At 38.5% G+C, this 14,208-nt stretch overlaps 1 long non-coding RNA gene across 1 annotated transcript in view; it reads left to right on the forward strand.

The window, feature by feature from the left end:
* Positions 1-2,935: 2,935 nt before the first annotated feature.
* LOC108787697 overlaps positions 2,936-14,208 on the forward strand; it is a 275,469-nt gene continuing 264,196 nt past the window's right edge. The window contains exon 1 of the long non-coding RNA XR_001941284.1: positions 2,936-3,020. This is a non-coding gene — a long non-coding RNA (uncharacterized LOC108787697). The remainder of the gene's footprint in view (positions 3,021-14,208) is intronic.

Raw genomic sequence — 14,208 nt, forward strand, 5'->3', positions numbered from 1 at the left:
AAAGAAACAAAGTGAACTTTGTTTTCACAAAACCCATCAGAAAGAAAGACTATTAAAAATACATAATTTTGCTGACTGATGACAATATGATGTTTTGTAATATATGTAATACAATTCTTGTATCTATCAATATGAAGCATTTTGGGGGTTATTCACAATGCTGCCAAAGGCAGCCGATTGAGTAATCCAGCCGAATTGAAATGAGCTGAATGCTGTTCATCTATTCACTGTACTAAAATCAGCCGTACATAGGCTGCCTTTGCATGTGCAGCTGAGCAAAAGTGGAGAATAACTGCGACTCAGCCAGTACAAAAATTGAAAAAAATTGAAAAAAAAGCTGCACACCAAACCGACCCCATGCAAAGGACTCCCGCCACGTGCCTGACAGATTCCGGCAAAAGAAAAACAATTGGGCGGAGCTAGCGGTGACAGCTAGCTCTGCCCAACTGTTTCCTATTGGCTGGCACCTGGCAGAATCTTCTAGCAGGCCCCGGCCAATGAATAACAACTGGGCGGAGCCAGCCGTGACGTCATGGCCAGCTCTGCCCAGTTGTTATTGTTTAATGACAGATCAGTGTCATGGGGACACTGATCTGTCATTACAACTGGGCTGCCTCTGCCCAGCTGTCATTAGCATGGAGAAAGGTCAGCCCTTCGGCCAACCTTTCCCCATGCTTTGCCTGTAGCTACGGCTCAGCTGAGCCGAAGCATATGCGTTCAGCTTGGCTCAGCTGCTCTACAGGCTATTGTGAATAGCCCGTGCAGCAGCCCTTCAGTTCGACAGAACTGAAATAAACTGAACGTGACTATTAACTTTGCATGCCATATTAATATTGTATGATTTAATCAGTTGACATCCGCAGTGTTAAACCCCCTTCCCATCCAGGCCATTTTTCAGTATTCAGCGCTGCGGTACTTTAACTGACATTTATTCCGTCATGCAGCGCTGTACTGAAATGAATTTTATACCCTTTTTTGGGGACAGATAGAGCTTTCTTTTGGTGGTATTTATTCACCACTGGGGGTTTTATTTTTTTACTATATTAAGGAAAAATTACCGAAATTTAAAAAAAAAAAAACAGTTTCCCCTATATTAAATGATAAAACATTTATTATTACCCAATTTTTTGGTAAAATATAAAAGATGGGGTCACGTCGGGTAAAAAGACACTAAACATGTCAAGCCTTAAAATTGCGTGCGCGCGCGAAACCTCAAAAAACGATAATACCCAAAATTGGCCATAGGCGACGCTTTAAAAGCTGTTACCGCTCATCAGTTTAGTGTTATCAGTGATTGATGGCCCTAAAATGATTGCTCTCACTGCGACGTTCGCGGCGATATGTAACATGTGTAGCGCAATTGTAATTTTTGCGCGCTGGGGCACCGGACGCGTATTTACGTTTATAGGCGCGTAAACGTGGGGGTGGGGGAGTTAAACATTTTGGGGGGGTTTTTTCCCCTTTTTTTATATGTGGCTTTTATTTTATTTTATTTTTTTATGTGTTACTTTTCTTTTTTTTTATTTATATTTTTTTTTTTGCACTTATTGTTATTGCTATTATATAGGGGGATAACAACCCCCTATATAATAGCAAAGGCACACTGACAGGTCCTCTTTATGGAGATATTAGGGGTCTCTAGGACCCCTAATATCACCTATGGACCCCAAAAGAAGCTGATAAAGCAGAGATCTGCTTTATCAGCTTCTTCTCTCTCCAGATGACTGACAGGTGAATGCGGAAGTGATGTAACACACATCACTTCTGCATTCACAGCCCGGACGGGGATCAGCAAGGAGCTGATCTCCCGTCCTCCTCCTCCTGACGCCCTCGGAGCCGGTCCCGGGATCCAAGATGGGGCAGCGGATCCCGGGATTCAAGGTGAGGGGTCATTGGGGGGGGGAAACCGGCAGCCGCGACCGCGCGGGGGGGGGGGGTGCCGCGAACGAGCACATATAGGCGATCGGCGGGCTATGGACCCGCTGATCGCCTATATGTGTGACACCCGGTACCGGGTGTGTGCATTGTCGGGTCTTTTCTGCCCGTGCGTGCCCGCTAGGGGGCGCGCGCGAGCAGAAAAAAATTGCCGTCTGGAGACGGCAACCCGCAGATGCAGCAGTGCCGTCCGTCCGTTTTTCTACTACGGGCGGACGGCAAGAGGTTAAAAGAGTGACTACATTTATGATATGGTTACTGTCATTCCTCTGTACCTCATCAGCTAGAAACCAGGCAGCTTTCAAACTAATATCAATAATTAGTTCTGACCCTCCACACCAGTAAATACCCGAAAGCTTCACAAATGAAAGTTCAGCTTGGCTACATTCAATCCACAGCATCATTTTTGTATGCAAAAGAAGCAAATATATTGCTGAATGCAATGGCTATATAGCATAGCATACTTCAGATATATGCAGAATCTCTGGTAGAGAAAGTGCTAAAAATGTGTAACTTTTAGTCAGGTACTTTTCTTTCTTAACCAAGGTTCCAACTCAGTATGTTATGCAGCATACTGCAGATTGACTGGAATGTGTACTGTGAACCTGCATCTGGTTTCTAAATGGAAGTATATTGGCCAATCAGCAGTATTCCACAGAACATTGTTAAAGAGGCAGGCAGCATTTATTTTCTAAGAAGAGCTGTTTTGGGGTTGGAGGGTGCAGAAGATGTGGCTTTCCATGAAGAAACCATAGAATTTGGGAGATTTGGTCAGAGCCAGGAGTGGAGTTAAAAATGGTGACTCCAAATATTTTCAGGCAAATTGTCATACCTAGCTTTTAACTGATTGTAATAAATATATTTATAAGTAGTTGAAAATGTAGGTTTGCAAATATAGTAAAATGTGTACCCCTAGGTCAGGATACTTGAAAACGTTTTAATGTAATAGGCTCTTGCTATGTTTTAATTTAAAAAAAACCTTGTGTTTATTTTTCAGGCTTTAGAGCATGATTTGCATTACTGAGTGAAGCCTACACATAATATTACACTGGTGATCCTGGGGATGAACCTGTACATCAATGGTGGTATGTTTTTTTTTATATATTTTAAAGCTGTAAATGAATATAATTTTAAGAAATTGCACAATGTTGAAAAAACCCTCTGTAATATTATGAGGTATTTATCCAAATGCAAGCTGCATTTACCAAACAACTTTTTCCACTGGAGTCTGTTCCTTTTTAACCAGTTGACATCCGCAGTGTTAAACCCCCTTCCCATCCCGGCCATTTTTCAGTATTCAGCGCTGCGGTACTTTGACTGACATTTATTCCGTCATGCAACGCTGTACTGAAATGAATTTTATACCTGTTTTTTAAGACAGATAGAGCTTTCTTTTGGTGGTATTTATTCACCACTGGGATTTTAATTTTTACATGGTTCCATTGGCAGTTACTGAGCCTTAAAATGTATGCTTTCAAGGTAGCATGTAATCTGGTATAAAATTATTCTCTTTAGTAGTTGTTCCATTGCTCCAGGCCTCAAGAGCTAAGATTCTCACAGAGTTTAAAACTTCCTTGTTATTAAGACATCAGCAAATTAAGAATGGTGTTGATCACTAAGCAACTTGATCCTGTCTATCTCACAATACTGGTCTACATGCAGCTTTCCAAGACTGGAGTTGTACACTAACTGCACTGTCTAAAAGTACACACATTTTAACATCTTTTGAAACTTAGTTACTTATATTACATCCTTTTGTAACACTTACTCTGTACAGTAATATGAGAGATAACGGTGCTTAATAAATTAATAATTTTTTTTAAATACAGAGACACTTTTTTCTGGCTTATTCCCCAAGGTTGTGTGCTAATGGCACTCTGCTTAACTCTTTGCATTTGGCTTACAAATGTATTTTGTAGAATAGAAATGAACTCTAGACCTAAAGAGGCTTTCTGGGATAGGTGAACATTGTACCTTTGAGTGGCTATGATTGACATGAGGATTCACATAAGCAAGCTTTATAAGAAAAATTCAAAATGTAAACTCCCAATTGAATGGTTTGTGAAGAGGTGGACTGTGATACAAAGGTATAGGTGGGGGGCAATTTTAATTTCTTCAGACATACTTTAAATACTAAGCTTCAGATATGGTCAAATCATAAAAATGGCTTGGTGTATAATTACTGATTTTCCCATAAGAAAAATAAGTGACACACTCAATTTTCCTCACCAAGCTACAAGAGCAACATGTAATTGAGAAAAAGTGTGTTGGTTTATTTTGAATGCATTTAGGGTAGTTTAATGCATTTTATTTAGTATTTCTTTGTATTTTTGCCTTTTTGATTGTTATTTGTGTACTGTCACTTGAAATTTTTATGCAGCTTTTTTACACTGTTTCTTTCTTTTTGTGAAATTGCAGTTCTTAGTCACAAAATTTAGGATAGTTTAAAGAAGCTTCCATTACCCCCAGGAACTATTTAAACCCTATTGCACCCTTAACACAGCAAAGCAAAACTAATTTCCCCTTTGTCTTTGAGTCCAGTGCATTTCACCAAAATCTCTCCAGCGAATAAAACTCTCAGATTTACTTATCGCTATAGTGAAAATGACTTCAAGATCACAGAACATGTCTATTTGACCATAACTTACTACCACTAGCTGTACTTCACAAAAGATCACTGGATACATATTTGTATGGAGTAGGATTAGTATTTTTTAAAGTTGTTAAGAGATGTTATGATCTTTTTGTAGGCTATTTTGGATGTTCTTTTGCAGTACTACAGAATATTACAGTTTATGGTTCAAACAGTAATGATAATTTTGTGCTTGATTTATGCATTTCACAAAATGTTAAAATCTAAATGGGTTTAAATGGGTTAAGTTTACAGGGGGGAGTTTATCAAAGCCATTACAACAGTTTTAGCCTCTTACATCATTTTTTTATGTGCAAATCTGTTTAGCCAATCCTTTTAACATGTGCGCCTGTTTTGACCAGAGCTTGCACGATTTTCCCCGATTGCGCTTGTTTTGCGCCTGTTTTGTGAAAGTTTGCAACTGTGTACATCTGCACTTGTTGTGCAGCTGTCTGAAACTGGAGCATCACCTAACAAAACAATCACAACTTAAGAAGTCCACATGACCACTTCTTCAAGAAGTGACAGTTAAGCTTTTTGCCTGGAGTTACAAGTCTTCTTTCCTGGAGTCTATTTAATCTAATTTATGAACAACATTACACTAGCAACATAAATCTGGTGCAAAGTACGTCAAATATATTCCATGCAAGTTCATACACTCGCAATTGCTTTGATAAGTTCCCCCCTCAGTCCATTTTTCTCACTATAGTAATCAACTGTTACTTTAAACATTCAGCTTTTTACATTCACTAATTCAATTTTAAACAAACGTGTAGCACCCGCAAAACAACAAAGCTAAGAGCAGCATCCAGTAGTGGGCAGAATATGATGTCAACATGTGTTGCAGCAAGATCCTTTTTTATAGCTGTTCCATCCTCATGTTGTTTTTCTGCTTTCTGCTAATGGAGATTAGGCATACCACTATCGCCATTCTATAATACAGTGCTTGGTATTTCCAGACATTGTCATATGGGGCTTATAAATATATGATGGGCAACCTAGAGCAAGTTTTTATTTGCATGTCTATGTTGAGAAGCTCAGGGGTGGCGCAAAGGTGAACATTTCAGTAACAGGTATTTTTTGGATGATGTATGTTGTCAGCTTTCTGCTGCTGCTGTTGACTTAAGACCTTTAAGATTGTTCTAGTTAAATGTAATATACACCGAGAATATCATAATTCACAGGGAAAGTGCAGCAGCAGCTTTTACAAGCAGGTAATTGTATGCTTAAAGTGAAACCAAAAATAATGGGCGATACAAAATCTTGGACATCTACCAAAAAAGATAAAATAAATCCAATTGATGGTTTAATCAGTAGAGTATGTTTTAGACTATGTCTACCATACTTAAAATATCTGACATACAGTATACAGTGTATTAATGTGTCATGGTGTTGTAGTGATGCAATATGCATATCAGTTAGTTTTCCCAAACTGATTTTCCAAAAGTCTACTAAGTAATTGTATGGAGTCAATTTTATAAGCTTAATTTCAAGTGTATATTATAAGAAGACAGCTTTAAATCTAAAGCATTACTTCTTTAGAACTATTAATACTATACAGGACATTTTCTGGCAAAAGCTTCTAACTACAAACTGAGCCAAATGAATGAGACAACTAAAACATATGAAATAAAATTGTGCAACCCATTCTCTAGATTTTAATTTAAAATGTAATTTATAGAACTTAAATGACTACTATCACAAAAAGTATAGTATTCTGATAGCTGTATGTGGTCATGTCATTGGAGATTTCAGTATATTAAACTATTTGTATTTCATGTGTTTTTATTTACACATATTTTCACATTTTAGCAGATGTGACAGGGATATGGACTTGAATCTATAAATCTCTACTGCCTTTCTGAGCCTCTCCAGACTATTCTTGCTATGCCAACACATTGACCATAGCTATGAACTCAGTTGCAACAGCACTTAAAAAAAAAAATTCTAAAGAGTTTTTCATGGTATATAAACATGATCTACAGAAGATCAAGAATACTCTCTCAATTGCTAAGAAACATTCACAAAATTAAACATCAACAGCAGCTTTGAAATACCTTTAACTCCCCACTCCATACATCCTTCCCATCTCTCACTTATAATTGCCAAGACGTGGTTGCATATTTTACTTGGCTTTGTTATGGAACCCAAGGTGACTATCTAACTCCCTCCCCAAACTTCCTTATTTTTGGTCTGGAAAATATGCCACTAAAAGCATTTTGTTATATCTGCTTGATAAGTGCAAAAATAACTATTGACCCCTCCAAAATCTTGTTAGCTATCCATTCCCTGTGACTGGTCTCTATTCTTATCACTTACATTGTCCACAGCTATCTCCAAGGACTATAGAACCGCCATGCAATGGAGTGGGAAAATTTTTGTAAATCTGTCCTAACTTGACAAATTTGCTTCTCCATAGCTACAGTATGGTAAGTGGGCTTTGTCTCCCTAGTACAGGGAGTGTGTTAGTAGCTGGATCACCAGATAAAATAACTTTAAAAAAAACCCTCAAACAATGTAAAAAAAAGAATGCAGACACCACATCTAAGGACTCGTAAGCTGCAACTCATTACAACTTTGTTCTTGAGTTTAAATATGCTTTAATACATCTAATTTTTTCCCCAGCACATCAGGGAATACTATTTCTTATGCATTTCACCCCCTACTTGGGCTTGATAATAGAACCTACAATCAGACCCCAGTATGGAGTGAAATACAACAGAAAAAGGTGCTGGAGTAGAGTGTTCTCTAATGTGCTGGAGCAATAGAGTTGATTTTAGCTTCCGGGAATAGCAGTGCTGCCTTAAACTTGCTTGATAACATCACTATAACCCCAAATACCCATGCTTGCTGCATAGGGGTTAAAGCTGTAGGCAGATAAAAGGGATACAAGTTAAAGCCTCTCTGTATTTATTAATACAATAAATGCAAGCAGTGTCAGTTCTGAGATACTGAATAATGTTTGAGCTTCCCCATCAACGCTTTTTAGTTAAAAAGCAAACAAAGTAGAGACATGGCGGTTGATTTACTAAAGACAAATGGACTGTTCACGTCACAAGGGAATTTGAACTTTGCAAGGAAATGTGCCTAAAGCTTAATGAATTAGGTGAAGCACTGTGGACTTCCATCATCCAATCATGTGCAAGCAAAAATGCTGTTTTTTATTTTCCTTGTCCGTGATTAGGTATTCTTGGCAAAGTGAATTTTCACCACATTCACTAGCTAAGGGAAAATTCCCTTGCAAAGTGAAAATTCTCATGCCTTTAGTAAATCAAACCCACATAGTACTTAAACTAGGCCTTAAACATAATGCTCTAAAAAATACTCTAAAATCTACATCAGTGGTACAACAAATTACTTTGGAAAAGTATTCTTTAATTATGAACAGCCAGAGTATAGCAATTATATTGTCATGAAAACTGATTCGCTAGTTTTACTTTGAAACAAATGCCTCATAAATTTTATCATCAAAGTTTAAACAACAATAGTGTGGGATTCATTAACCAGTTGACATCCGCGGTGTTAAACCCCCTTCCCATCCAGGCCATTTTTCAGTATTCAGCGCTGCGGTACTTTGACTGACATTTATTCCGTCATGCAGCGCTGTACTGAAATGAATTTTATACCCTTTTTTGGGGACAGATAGAGCTTTCTTTTGGTGGTATTTATTCACCACTGGGGGTTTTATTTTTTTACTATATTAAGGAAAAATTACCGAAATTTAAAAAAAAAAACAGTTTCCCCTATATTAAATGATAAAACATTTATTATTACCCAATTTTTTGGTAAAATATAAAAGATGGGGTCACGTCGGGTAAAAAGACACTAAACATGTCAAGCCTTAAAATTGCGTGCGCGCGCGAAACCTCAAAAAACGATATTACCCAAAATTGGCCATAGGCGACGCTTTAAAAGCTGTTACCGCTCATCAGTTTAGTGTTATCAGTGATTGATGGCCCTAAAATGATTGCTCTCACTGCGACGTTCGCGGCGATATGTAACATGTGTAGCGCAATTGTCATTTTCGCGTGCTGGCGCATGCGACGCATATTTACGTTTAAATGTGCGTAAACGAAGGTGGGGGGACTTAAACATTTGGGGGGGTGGTTTACTTTTTTTTATTTGTGACCTGTTATTTTTTTAAACTTTTTTTGTTTGTAACTGTTATTTTTTTTAACTTTTTTTATTTATATAGATTTTTTTTTTACACTTATTGTTATTGCTATTATATAGGGGGATACCATCCCCCTATATAATAGCACAGGTACACTGACAGGTCCTCTTTATGGAGACATTAGGGGTCTCTAGACCCCTAATGTCACCTGGAGACCCCAAAAGAAGCTGATGAAGCACAGATTTGCTTCATCAGCTTCTTCTATCTGGCATAGGAGCCAGATGACTGACAGGTGAATGCGGAAGTGATGTAATACACATCACTTCTGCATTCACACTACGGAGGGAGAACAGCAAGGAGCTGATCTCCCTCCCTCCTCCTCCTGATGCCCTCCCGAGCCGGTACCGGGCCGCAGATGGGGCAGCGGATCCCGGGATTAAAGGTGAGGGGTCAGGAGGGGGGAGATGGCGGCACCCGCGATCACGCGGGGGGGGGCTCCGAAATTCACGCCATACAACCGATCGGCGGCCATAAAACCGTTAACGGCTGTAGTAACAAGCGGGTCTTTCCTGCCCGTGCGCGCGCGCTAGGGGGCGCGCGCGAGCAGGAAAAAAATGCAGTCTGGCGACGGCAACCCGCAGATAGGAGTCAGCCGTCCGTCCGTTTTTTCCTAACGGGCGGACGGCAAGAGGTTAATTTATTAATTAGTGTATCTCATTATTAAAACACTCTTTTTATGTCCTTAAAATAATTTGAGATGCATGTTTACTTAATGAAATAGAGCATCCCTTTTTTTTCAATTGTGAAAAATCTTTAATGCTTTTGCTGCTGGAGATTTTTTTTCATACATGTTAAAACATGCATTTTAGACCTGAAAATTACATGTTTTTGAAAGCAGAGAACCTGTAAAATAAAAGATAGTTGATGCAAATTGTTAAGTTGCATGAAATTTTGTGAAACCATTTTTCATACCTATGTTTTTAGTAAAAAATACATTAAAATTAATTTTAGTGCACAAAGACACAATGTAAATATGTATGCCTATGTGCGTGCATGGGAGGAGCATATATACTTTAATATATTGTGTATTTTTATTTATTTATTAGAGTTTATTATTTTAAAACACTTTCACTATTTTTCCACAATGTGTGGCACAAGTCATTGGCAGCAAAAGTGTTAATACAGTAACACAAAATCCAATGTAATGTGTAGGTCACTTTCACACATTTTGTGCATTATAAATATTTATAGAAAACTGTCACTGCTAGCTCCGCCCAATCGTTTTCTATTTAATTTTTTCTACTTTTTTAACTGTTTTTCTATTCTGCTCGGTACTACGGAGGTACCGAGCAAAATAGCTGAGATGAATGCCTCGGGTATTCACTAAGCTGCCTACTGCCTACTGCCTAGTGCTATATCTTGGCATGGTATCTTACCAGTATCTTCAGTCCCTCAGTATATCTTGACATTGTATCTTACCAGTCCTAGTATCTTACCAGTGGCTGCATTGGCTTTTATTTTCAGGGTAGGAACATTTTTAGCAAGTACAGAAAATAGCTGTCGATATTGCCAGAAATGCTGTATCTTTCAGTGTCTGAACTCTGGAAGTTACAGCATCAAAAACTAACATACAATAAACACAGTTTTAGTTAGTGACATAAATATTGTTTAATGGATGTTTATAATGGTTTATTGTGTTTGATAAGAAGAGGAAAGATAATTGTGCACTGCTGAAATAAAGAGAGACACTATGCGGTTGAGAAAACAAAGAAAATAAAGGAAAACAGAAGGACAAGTATTGAGGAAAAGGAATATTTCCTGAGGTGACTTTGCATAATATTTAGTTTTTTTCTTTGGTTTAGCAGCCTCGTGTTTTAGATGATTGTGCTTATTTCAGATGAATGTTTATTTTCAGTTGCAACAAAATTTCAGTCCCTCAAAATTTAGCTCTTTATAGGATTATAGTTTTTCTAGAGATAATTTTTGCACTTGAATGTGTTCCCCAGAGGTCTTTGGTCTCTCTGATTCATCAAGGTTTTTTTTTTAAACGGTTTCTTTTTTCTGTACTTGAATTCCAGCATTTAGCTTACAGTAGCATGTTGTATTTGGTGTTGATACATATAGTTGTGGAATTGGGTCAGTCATTGAAAATATCTGTTATTGATTTTTGTTTATATAAATGCTTTGGTGTAATTATTTGCACTAAACAAGCAGCACAATATATGAGATTTTATCCTTTACAGTTTTTTATTCATGGCATCAAAAAGCAGTGGGTTCTTTCTAACAGTTCAGTGCTTCACTGAATGACAAACATGGTACAACTAAACAGGAGGAGTTAGTTTGTGAGTTAGTGTGTGTGACCTTTCATCCATGTTTGAATGGCAGCTATATTTCAATGCACTTGAATGCATTCCAGAACTGAAAGAAATGTCTGAAAGGTGTTCTGAATTTTATCAAGCTATTTTTACTCTACTGTATGTTTTGTTGTAGTTTTTAGAGATATTTACAGTGGCCCTTGTTTCACACCCCCGCAAAATAATACAATTATTTTTATAGTGCTATCATTCTCTACACTGAACCAATTTCCTCACAAGTAATTCAATACATGGATGCTAATATTAACTGCAGTAGGATCTGTTGGATGCACCACACTTTTTCTCCTTCAATCTGAACTTTATCATACAGTGTTTTGGGGGCTACAGCACCAGCCACAAAAGTTACCTCAAATCATAGCATCACTACGTCACCCTCAGGAAGAGACCCTGAATGCCCTAAAACATTTACTTTTTTGATGCATGTGACAATGTTTCAATAAACAGAACAAGGATTTATCTTCTTACTTTATAAGTGATGGTCATTTTCCTTTTGTTACTTTGGAGCCAGATATGTGACTGCAGCTCTGAGATCTATGAGACCTGTACCACTGCACAGGGAGCAGACATTGAGGTTCAGCGGGAACTAGACATTCACCCTCCTTGTAGGGAGGAGAAAGATCTAATTATGTAGACAGTTGAAGGACTTTCTCAGAACAAATTTGATAAAATAAGAGTCTTCAAACAGATTCTGCAACATTGTCTCTAGTACTGAATTATGGAAGCAGACAACGTTGGTGGAAGAAGGCACCCCATGGAACAGCTGTCATACATGGTTTAGCTAGCATTGATTGGGTACATGTTTCCCTTAAATACTTTTTTTTTAAATAAATTCTTTTAAAGTTTTTCAACTTATACATTTTATCAACAATAAATCAGGGGCAACCAAAAAGGTAAAACAGTTAATACAACCAGTAAATACATATAGATGAAGTGAGACAACCCCTACAAAATGAGTAGATTTCCAAAGTGTGCAAAAACAATGGTCAGCAGGTGTCATCCTTTGTAAGGATCATAGTTGTAGTATATAAAAACATGTGCTGAGCTAAATAAATATATACAATTCAGTGAAATATGTGATATAACAATACGATATATGAGTATATGCTTTAAAAATATATACAAAAGAGCATATTAAAACATGAAAAGATGTGAACAAAGTGATGAAAAACAAAGTCCAATGTGCAACAATTATAATCGTGCAAATAAAAGCAGGGGATAGTCCACCACTAGATAAATCCAAAATTCCAAGTAAGCAGTTGCCACAGAATCCTGACAGACTTTCACCTCCACCCAGTGATTGCAAAAATTGGAACAGTGCTCACCTGGGGAGATAGACCCACAGAACTAGGTCTCAAAGCACGTTTCCCTTCTTAATAGGGGGGGGAAGCCCATATGACTGAAGACCAGATAACTTCCTCAGCTCGCAAATAACATCATAATTTCAAAGGGAAATATAAAGAGGACATAGTGCATATCATCCAAGCTCCATTGGCGGGTCGCCGTAAATAATATTTTTTTTCTGCTCACGCGCACCCCCTAGCGTGCACGGGCAGAAAAAAAACTGTTAATTGCAAACTGGCTGTTACACATACAAGCGATCAGCGGCTCAATAGCCGTCTGATCACTTGTACGTGCTGCCCTGCTCGCCACCCCCACCCAAGCCCCCCCTCCTTGAGTGCACCCTCCTCAATCCCGGGCTCCACTGTCCCCTCTGCGGCCCAGGACCGGCTCGTGTGGGTGTCAGGAGGAAGATGGGAGGGAGATCAGCATCATCCTCCTTGCCCAACTCCCTCTGACGGCAGTATGTGGAAGTGATTACTTCCACATGCAGCTGTCATTTCTCTGGCTGCTATAGCCAGAGAAGAAGCTGGTGAAGCAGGTCTCTGCTGTAATTTTCCAGTGAGAATTTATTGGGATCAGTCATGTCGGTTTGCGTCAGGTATTTTTTCTTTTGGCAAGTCGGCGGCCATCTTTCATCATGATTGATGTGGATCTACATAACTGGATGATGTGATTGATCTGTGGATTACATCGATGGATGCTTTTTTGAGTTTTTTTTAAATAAAAGTCTTGTCAAAAATGTTTGATGTGGTTTTTTTTTCAAATAACGGACTTTTGTTTACGGTGTGGTGTGTTTATTTACAATTTGACACTTTTTATTCGGTGAATCAGTAGGGGTAACAACTACCCCTTACTCATTAATGAGGAGGGCGGCATCTGTGTGCCCCCAGTCATAAAGATTCAGATAAGATACAAATAACCCCCTCTGCCCACAGATCCCCACAACCACTGGGCAAGGGTTCTGGGGAAGAGGCCCTTATCCTAATTGATATGGGGACAAGGTTCTTTGCCAGGGGGTCCCACTCTGGCAAAGCACCGTCCCCATGTCGAGGGTATGTAGCCTGGTATGGTGCAGGGGGGGTGCACATACTTGTGCCCCCTTCCCTGCTCTGCCTGGCTGCTGCTTAGATCAATGGTCTGATAAGGGATTTTAGGGGGACCCTACGCCTTATTTTTTTGGCATGGAGTAAAATTCCTACCAGACCTGAAGAGTCTGTTATGAACTGGGGACAGGACTATGTTTTTTCTAATTGTTTCTGTGGACTGTCAAAAGTTAAAAAGAAAAATGTAATTTTTTTTCTAATTTAGCTTTGCTGCAATGAAAAGTCTTTCATAATTATCACATCCAAAATTAACAAACAATTTGGATTCAGTTGAATTCAAATCCCAAAACAAATTGACTTTCAGACCGGAATCCCGAAAAATTAAACAACAACAAATGCGAAACAAAACACATGTCTAAAGGAGACCACATTGAAAGGACAATATTTGACAGTTTCAGAAAATTACAGCATTTGCAGATTGAAATAGAAAGGCAGTTTTTTTAAATATAATTAAAGTAGAATTAAAGTCTTTGTTTAACATATATCTACTGCTAGAAAACAGTAAATATATGCCACAACATAAAAAAATAAAACAAATTGTGAAAAAGACAATAACTTACCTAGATCTACGCCGCTCGCTCCCGGCTGCAGGCCACATCTTCTTGAACGGCCGTGCAGGAGAAAGTGTGTGCGAGCACATGCACAGTCCATATCACAGAGGGGAGAGGAGGAAAGACATAATAGCAGGGAATGCACGAAGTTGGGAGT

The sequence above is a fragment of the Nanorana parkeri genome, unplaced genomic scaffold (assembly GCF_000935625.1).
Source record: "Nanorana parkeri isolate BGI_ZX_2015 unplaced genomic scaffold, ASM93562v1 scaffold279, whole genome shotgun sequence".
NCBI lineage: Eukaryota > Metazoa > Chordata > Amphibia > Anura > Dicroglossidae > Nanorana > Nanorana parkeri.